A 10,014-nucleotide genomic window follows, 5' to 3' on the forward strand; every position below is an offset into this window, starting at 1 on the left:
CGCTATCGCTGCCTCAGCCTTGGCTTTGGCAGAGGCCGAGGCAGAGCCCGAGGCCAAGGATAAGGATGAGGATCAGAATGAAGCCGAAGTCTGTGCCTCTGCCAGTTTCCTGGAGTAGGAGAGTGCCCTGTGGAGGTGGCTTTTCCAAAGCACAAGAAGCATCGTTTTCCACAAGCTATGTGCACAGTAGTTGAGTTAGGACCTATCCCTTCTGTAGTCCAGGTCCAATAAAATTGCAAGTTGAAAAATAAAATAAAATAACATAAAGAAGGGTACAGCATGGCTGTGTAGTCTGAAAACTGCCCTCCTGCAAGATTGATGCTGTGACTGCTCGTTTAGCATTTTTGATAAATGTTCTAACCATTGGGGAGCTCCAGTGTCTTTCTGAAATCCATCCCTGTCAGAGATAGAATCCAAGGATGGATGAATGACAAATCATGGTTTTGACCTAGTGTGCCACTTGGCCACTTGGAATGCAAGGTTCTCTTATGTTCACCTCATTTTAGGGCCATGGAATGAAATTTCTGGCAGTGGGAAGGAAGAGCTTTCTGATTTTTCACTCTCTCTAGAGCCTAAAACAAAAGTCCTTAGACCTTAGAAAGGAGATTCACTGTATGACTGACTTTCGAATTTAAAGGTGCTGAAGGTAATGAATGTTATTTTGAAGGGTAAGTTTGGGCTCATGAGTAAAAGGCCAAGGGCAATATATATGGAATTCTCAGAATCTGGTGAGACGATGACTCTGCAAAGCTGAAATCAGATGTTGTCAGTTTGTGGAATAGGGAGCAGTGGTCCTTCCAAGACATGAGTAGAAGATTACAATTCGTGAGCACCACACTGTCAAGACTGGCAGAAAATGTGTGAAAATATGTTTGTGTTGAAAGTAAATAATACAACAAAGTGAATCTGTGGGCAGCTAGGAGTGCAGTGGGTAAAGTGTTGGACCTGAGTTCAAATCTGGTCTCAAACATTTATGAGCTGCGTGACTCTGGGAAGTCACCTAACCTCTGGCAGCCTTAGTTTCCTCATCTATAAAATAAAGAGGCTGTCTTTGTTGGTCCTCTGAAGTCCCTTCCAACTCCAAATCCATGGCCTTATGAAACTGACACAACATTAAAGCTAGCATTCCAGGTCCTTCACAGACAAGAAGGATAGTTTATGTTGGTGCAAACATGGAAAATTTGATGTACACTTTCAAAATCTTCCAGAAGGCTCTACATGTTAAAGTCACAGTTTGATATGCAATCTTTTTTTCCCTGTCCTCTGCATATGGAAAGATTCACATTTCTTAACAACTTTCCAATTCATAATAAAAATGCTTTTCAAAAAATGACATGTCTGAGTCTGCTTTCCCCAATACCACCTCCATTCCCAAGGCCAATCTATCACTTCTATGTTTTGCCTCATAATTTTCAGAGCATTATATAAGCACTTTATGTCCATTGTCTAATTTAAGCTTCACATTTGTGAGGTAAGTAGTACAAATATTATTATCCCCATCTTACAAATAGGAAAATTGAGGCTAAGAAAGGTTAAATGTTGTGGACTCTGGGGTCACACATCTGGCTGATAACAGAGTTGACAGTTGGACTTGTTCTCCCTCCTGAGCTCTCATTTATTTTTCTTTTCTCCTGATTCTCTTACTTCATCAGTGAAGAGAAGTCCTTGTGTGTAAACTCCCTCCACTGATGCAGATGGGACACTTCTTTGTGACCTAGCTTTATTTTAAATCTGTGGGACACCAAGAGGTGGAGTGATTTGCCCATGATCACATTGCTAGGAAGAGTCAGAGGAAAGACTTGAGCCCTGGTCTTTCTGAAGTTGACTTTGAGACCAACTTTCTATCCATTGTTCCAGGCTTCCTCAAACTCCCAATATCAGACCAAAATACTCATTCGTTATCTCCAGACTATCCTGCGGGGAAGGATATTACAAAACTGGATGCAGGGAAAAGAAATGAAAGATTGAAACTGAGATAGAGACCACCTCTCTGCTGTCAAGGAATTTAAATTACCATGTCTTTTTCATTTCAGGGTGCTGAAAAAAATCCAATAGATATAATCACTGAAAGGTCTGAGAGAATAGTAATAAATAATAGGAGCTAGTATTTATATGGTGCTTAAAGTCTGAAAAGTGCTTTACCAATTAATATTTTAAAATTAAGTTAAATATAAATAAATTAAAATTAATTAAAATTTTAAAAAATGTTATTTGATCCTCACAACTTGGGGAGGTAGGTGCTATTTTCCTCTCCATATTTACAGATGAGGAAACTAAGGCAGACTGAGGTTTAGAATGGGACTAAGAAGAAGCAAATGTCTCAGTTGTTAATGGAGAGAATGGAGTCTATACACTAGCCTGCTTATTTTGTCTTCAATTTCCTTCAAGATTCTAGAGCAGGTTATTAAAGGGATTGTTTGGAGGGATTTTGGAAAGGGAAATGGTGATCACAACTAGCCAATATGGTAGCAGTGATAATAGCTCATGCCAGACTAACCTTCTTTCCTTTATGGACAGGGTTACTAAACTGATATCTCAGAGCAATGCTCTAAACATAGTGTTATCTGCATTTCAACAAAGTATTTGACAAAGTGTCTCATACTATCCTTGTTAATAAGATGGAAAGATAGAGTAAATGGAGAATTAGGTGGATTTGGCACTGACTGAATGATTAGACCCAAAGAATAATAATTAATAGTGAAGTCACCTTAGAACAGGAATTCTTATCCTGGGGTCCATGTACCCTAAAGGGGCCAATGAGTACATTGTAGGCAGTCTATAAATTTGAATGGGAAAAAAAGTTGTGTCTTACTTTTCACTAACTTCAAACTGATATTTAGCTTTTCCTTTAATTATGAATGTATGCAACAGAATCCACAGCAGTATCAGGCATCAGCAGACTGCAAAAAAGATTCATAACGCACACAGAGGTTAAGAACCCCAGACTTGGTGGGAGGTCTCCAGTGAAGTACCCCAGGCATCTATCTCAGTATCTGTGGTGTTTTCATATTTTTTATGCTTTCACATTTCTAGTTGGATAGAGGCACCACTGATAGCATAGCAAATCTGCATATGACCCAGTAGGGAGTTAGAGCTAGCAAGTTGGAGGACAGAGTCAATGTACAAAATGGTCTCAGGTTAAAACAATGGGTTGAATATAAGGAGATCAAGTTGGAAGGGATTAATGCATTCTTATGCTCAGGTTTTTTGTAAAAAATCAATTTCATCAGTACAGGATGTTAGAGACACAATTCTAGTAAAAAAAAAATTCTGGGGTTTTTGGTGAACTGCAGCCTCAATATGGGTCCAGAAGGTCACAGGGACAGCTGAAGCTTAGGCATATGGAGAAGCAGAGGGGGTCAGAAAACAGGATCACTCACTAGACTGTGATGGAAGTACTGTGCTCAGGACTCAAATGGCTCCCTTTCCTCCTAACACCCTTTGCAACCTGGTTCCAAGCTACCTTTCCTTCCTTATTCTACATGCCCCTCCTTCCCATCCTCTAAAGTCCAGCCAAACTGGCCCTCCTACTTTTCTTCACACCTGCCACACCATCTCCCATCTTCCTTCCTGTGCACTAGCTGCTTGCCATGCCTGGAATACTCTCCTTTCTCACCTCCACCCTTCAGAATCCCTTCTTTTCTTCAGAACTTGACTTGGGTGCCATGAAGCTTTTCGCACTGTCTCAACTGCTAACACCTTCGCTCCTTGCAAAATTGCTTCATACTTATCTAGTCTGTATTTGGTTGACAGTTAGAGACATGCTGTGCTCCCCAATAGATGATAAGCTCCAAGAGGGCAGGTACTATTTTCTTCTTTGTCTACCCAGCCCCTGGCACAATGCTTGGAACCTAGCAGGCACTTAAGAAATGCTCTCTCCTTCAATGATTCCAGACGAGCTGATATTCTTGCTGTATTCTACCTCGGTCACAGCATGTCTAGAATACTGTGTTCAGTTCTGGCTGCCGTACTGTTGGAAGGAAGTGTGGAAGATAATGAATGTCCTGTGTTAAAACTGTATCTTGTTCTGTTCCTCCTAGTACCTCTGCTTACCCCGCCCCCCCTTCACCAACCTCCGCCACCCCCGTCCCGTTCTGGTCAGTATAATGAATTACATAGGTAGCCGTTATAAAGGGGCAGGAAAGAAGATGGTGAAGTCATGAACAAACCATCCCAAAGATCAAAGAAGCATAATTTACTAATTGTATCATATATTAACCAAAACTCACAGCCTGATGAGAATCAGGAGAAACCACTCAGCTGCTAATGTCAAGGTTTCTGGTCCTGCGATATGTAAATTCCAGACCAGCAGAACATCAAAAAGGCACTGATAACTTTGAGATGATTTGGATATGTTAATGAATTAATTCCAAGGTGGCATGTATAGGAATTGCTCTGTTCCTCTCCCAAAAAACCCCCAAAAATGAGACCTCAAACTCCTACTCCCCTCCCAGGCCTTCTTTCATCTTTACTGGGTCCAAGCTACTCAAGTTCAATCGGTGATTACATAAACAACTCTGCCCCTCTCCGTCCTTTTCCCCCATGCTGCCTGTCTCCCTTCACCATCCCATCCCCCCATCCTTTTGTCTGCCTACATATCCCTATTTTTTTGTTTCTTATCTCTATTTTCTGAGATACTCACTCTTATACACTTTGTGGTTATTAAAATGCGATTGCCACTCCGTTTCCCACTGCCAACTGTGGTCTTTCCTGACAAGTACCCAAAGAACTAAGCATGCCTGCCCCTATTTCATAATTTCATAAATTAGCAAGTCACATGCCAAAGTGTGTGACCAAGGTGGTGATGGGCCTTGGGTCCATGCCATGTGGCCCGAAGAAGACAAGACTCAGGGAAGCTGGGACAAAGGACTTTAAGAACTTGAAGAACTGTCACCTGAAAAGAGTTCTCTTTTTTCCTTGGCAGGAAAGGGCAAAAGTAGGAGTAATAATAATAGTGATAATAATTAGCATTTATATAGCACTTTAAGTTTTGTCCTATATAAATATAATCTCATTTTTATCCTCACAATAACCCTGGGAGGTAGGTGCTATTATGATCCCCATTTTACAGATGAGGAAACTGAGGCAGACAAAGGTTAAGTGACTTGCCCAGGGTCACACAGCTAGCAAGTGTCTGAGGTAGGATTTGAATTCAGGTCTCCCTGAGTTCTGTTCACAAAGCTACCTAGTCAATGGGGAGAAGCTGTAAAGAGACACATAAGGATTTGCTAAGAAAAGACAGAAAAAAAAACCTATCTGAACAATTAGGGTCAGCCAAGAATGAGACAGGCTGCTTTCAGAGGCTCTCCTTCACCAGTGAGCTTCATCCAGTCTTCTCAGGAATGTTGGGGCTGTAAGGTAAATTACATGACCTCGGAGGTCCCTTCCAACTCCGAGAGACTGGGATTTTCATGACACCCAAGTTGGGCATACAAGCTGTTTATTCTTCCCAAAGAAAAGGGGGTAGCTTTCTTGGGCAGTCCATTTAGGGGTCCATTAGAAGATAAGAGGAACAGCAAGAAAAGGGGGAAAATGAGCCTGTGGAGTTTTTTCTTTTTTTTCAAATGCTTTATTAACTTCTGATTTACATCATTTATTTCCACCAGATTTTGAGTTACAAATTTTCTCCCTGTTTTTCCCCTACCCACTGCCCCAAAATAGCGATCCCACTGGATATCCCCTCCTCCAATCTGCTCTCTCCCATACCCCTTTCGATTTTTCCAGTGGATCTCTGCCCCAGTGCCTGTATATCTTATTTCCCAATTACATGTAAAATAGTATTAATAATATATATATATATATATATATATATATATATTTGAGTATTTGATTTTAAAACTTTGAATTCCAGATTCATTCCCTTCCTCCCTTGTCACCCACCCTTACTGGGAAGATAAGCAGTTCAGTATAGATTGTACATGTGTGGTGAGTTTTTTTTTTCAACTTGGATGAGTTAGCACTAAAGCTGAAATCTGGGGAGGGGGAAGGAAAAGAGGGAGGGAAGGGTCAGAACAACATAATAATGTCATTTGTCAGACTGCTTTCTTCACACCAAGCACTAAGGGAAGAGGCATTTTGATGGATGAAGGGGAGAAAGGAGGGATGCACCGAGGGGGAGAGGCAAAGCCTGGCTGTGACACCTAGGAAGGGGAAGGGGTGGCTGGAAGGGCAGAGCTGCTATTGGGGGGCAGGGGAGGCAGACCAAGGCAGCCACCCTTGGGGTCTGAGGCTAAGGGGCTCTGGCTAGAGTGGGCCTTCTTCACCCAAGCTCCATGAATTTACTTTGTAAATACATGCTCTGAGAGCTGTATTTCAACAGAATTGGTTTCCTTTGTAACTTCCTAGGTATTTCATTTCATGCATTTAGAAGCATAATTATGAGTCCTCTTAGACTCCACTAGAATTCTAAAGGTGTCCAGGGCTTAACAACCCCCAGTTTAGAGTGATGCTTAAATAATAATAGCTGCTTTGGCCTAGGTTCAAATCCTACCTCAGACAGTAATTAATAAGAACAATAACTCTAATTTCTAGAACTTGAAAGTTCATAAGGTATTTTATATACATGAACTCATTTGAGCCTCACAACACTCTGCTTATTCCCATTTGAGGGAATGGAGGTGAAGAGAGATGAATACATAATCACACAGCTTAGTAAAGATTTGAACTCAGGTCTTCCTGACAAGGGTCTAACACCACGGCCACCGGGCTTCACTGCCTCTAAAATAGACTTCCATCCAGCTTACATGTAGAAACCTAAGGTAAAGAGACGACTTTCTAACAGAGCGACCAGAAGGAGCCAGGCAATGGAATCACAGGCAATCAAGGCCCAGAGAGGTATGATCGCTGGCCCAGGGCCACATAGCTGCAAGTTTCCAAGGCAGGATTGCCATCCAAGGCTTCTTAACTTCCAGGCCAGTGCCCTATTCACTCCATCCCCCAGTTCTCATGGTCTCTGCCTCATTCATTTTCCTTCTTCACATACAGAAGCTGAATTTACTGCAGCTCCAAGGCCAGGGCTTGGGGCAGGAGGACCAAAGCTAAACCCTGAACACACCCAGATGATGCCATCCTCAGCCTCTGCAGATTTTCTCTCCCTTTGGCAGCAGGAATATTTGTGAGCCCCATTCCTAGCATCAGAGGATAAGAGACTTAGAGGTGGGAAGGATCTTAAGAGTTTTTCAGAGGAACAAAGTGAGAAGCAGAGAGGCAGAGTTCACTCAGTCACGATAGCAGTAATATGGCAGAGCCAGGAATTGGAGCCAGACCATCGACCTCCAAATCCCATAGCTTTTCCCTAAACCATGCTGCCTCCTTAATAAGCATGCTTGAGAGAGTCTGAGCAGCACCCCCTAGCTGGGATAGCTCTTCTGGGCATGGAGAGAGTTTGGAGTCTCTTGATTATATGATCTAACTTTTTCTCAATCCCCATTCTTCTCTCTCAAGCCTTTGACACTGTTAATCACCCTGTTGTCCTGGATATTCTCTCCACTAGATGTTTTCGTGACCCCACTGTGTGACTTTCCTTACTAGGTCTTCATCTGCATCATTCCCCCCTAACTACGGGTGGCCCCCAAAGCTGTGTCCTGGGCCGTTTTCTCTTCTCCCTCTATACTCACGGTTGGTCATCTCAACAGCTCTCGTGGGTTCACTTATCTCTATGGGGATGATTTTGAGGTCTCTATATCTAGCCCCAATCTCACCTGCCTTTTGGACATCTCGATGGGATGTCCCCAGGCATCTCAAATGAAGAAGTCTCCATCTTTGCCCCATGCCCTTCCCTCTCCCTATTACTATGGCTCTCAGTCACCCAGTATCTCAGCCTCAGCATCATCTTTGACTCCTCACTCTTTTAATTGCCCTCCCCCGTTTCTCTGTTCACTGCACCTCTCGTACTACATCACCTTCTCCATACTCACATAGCTGTCACCTGGGTACAGGTCCTGACCAACTCTTGCCTGGACTTTTGCAATAACCTTTTGGTTGCTCTCAAGTTTCTCCCTACTCCAATCCATTCTCCACTAAGGGATCTTCCTAAATAACAGTTCTGATTATCATTGCACTCCTCAATAACCTCCAGTGGCTCCCACATCCCTTCACTATCAAATACAAAAGCATTTGTTGGGCATTTAAAACCCTTCACGACCTTCTCCCTTCCCACTCTTCTAGTCTTTGCTCATGTACTCTATGATCTGTACCATTACCCCAGCAGGCCTATGAGTCTGGAATGCTAGTCTTTCTTGTCTCTGCCTCTTAGCTTCCATGGCCTCCTTCAGGAATCAATTCAAATACCACTTTCTCTAGGAGGCCCCTTCCATATTCTCTCATACTGCCCTCTCGCCCCTGCACCACCTTCAGTTTGAAATTACATTCCATTTACACTGTATAGATCTAATTAGTAACTAATGATTTATCTGTCTCATAGGCTCTTTGGGTAGAGGGTATATATTTTTTTAACCTTTCTTCTTATCTTCAGTGATTAGCATAGTACAAGGTATACAGTAGGAGCTTAATATATCCTTGTTGACTTACAGAGAGGTTGGAGTATTCAGATGCATGACCTAACCCTTCCATTGTATTCTGAGGTCATATGTTCAGTCCAATAATTCTTTCCCAACACTGCTGTGCTGAGCTTATGACAGGATGGAGCTCCAGGCCGTGCAAGGAATATCTCTCCTTAACTCTGACCCCACTGAGCCAGATTTCTGCATCTTTTAGACCCAGTTATTGTGAAAGGCAAAAGAAGGAAGTGAGGCCAAGTTCATGCTCACCCAGTCTGGACACAGCCCTTTAGAGAGAGCCTCCTTGGGGAGAGGTTCTTCCTGCTAACTTGGCCAACATTCATAGTTCTTACCACAGCAGGTCACAAGTGGCATAAGCAGAGTCTTGTGCCATCTACTCATGACTACTGCAGATTCTCTTAAGAATAAAAGGAGGAAAGAGGCAGATGCAAGTACTGTCATTGATGCTATTTGGATAAACAGGGCCATGGAAGCCTGAGATGCAGTTCATCCAGCCATTTCAGTGTGGGATGGGAGGGGAAAGTTGATGACATGGCCATGATGACACACCTATAGGCCATATCATGCCAGGCAGTTGTAATGTCAAGCAGAGGCAGAGGCAACTTCCAAGGTTCAGAATACCAGCATAGTAACTCTCTATTTTATTCAGTGACAAATTAAGGCAAAACATTCACAGAACACAGAAAATCAAAATACAGCATTCACCAAGTGTAATTCAATAATTTCCAAGTACTACTCCACCCCTGTGCAGTACATTCATTTAGTCAATCACAAAGTCTCTCTTCTCAAATGGAGATTAGTTTCCAATCATAAACAAAGTACATTCATTTGGTCGGTCACAGAGCACAAATAAGTCAAAAGTTTCCCACCCCTGGATCACAACTGAATTACAATTATCATCAGTTAACATCAAGCACCTTCTCAAAAGGGGAAGTGGAGAACACAAAGGCCTTCTACCCCTGAGTTACAACAAGGTTAAGATATCACAGCATTTAATACCCAAAGAGAGGTCTTTTCTTCATCTTGACGCAAGGCAAGTTCTCAGTAACCTCTGTTCCTAGGGAGATAAAACTTAACAAAGCCACAATATGGGGCAGCTAGGTGGTGCAGTGAATAGAGCACCAGCCCTGAAGTCAGGAGGACCTGAGTTCAAATCCGGTCTCAGACACTTGACACACTTCCTACCCCAACTGCCCTCCAAAAAGCAAAAAAAAAAAAACCCAAACCCACAATATACATTGCCAGTGTCCTCATCAATTCACTCTCTGCCTGCAGAAAAGTCTCAGGACCCCAGAAAACATCAGCAAGACCCTCCTCCAGGATTTCTGTAAACATACAACAAGAAAATCCTTCTTCAGGGCTTCTGAAGCAACAGCAAGGTTCCAGGACCTCTGCAACAACAGCACTGTCCTTCACCAGCAGACGAATCTGGCAAAACAACATCAAAACAGACAAAATACCAGTATCACAGCCATGTCTCCTCAGTCCTTGGCAG

Source organism: Petaurus breviceps, unplaced genomic scaffold, assembly GCF_028583685.1.
Source record: "Petaurus breviceps papuanus isolate PSGF00001 unplaced genomic scaffold, PetGlider_PUasm1.0 90881, whole genome shotgun sequence".
NCBI lineage: Eukaryota > Metazoa > Chordata > Mammalia > Diprotodontia > Petauridae > Petaurus > Petaurus breviceps.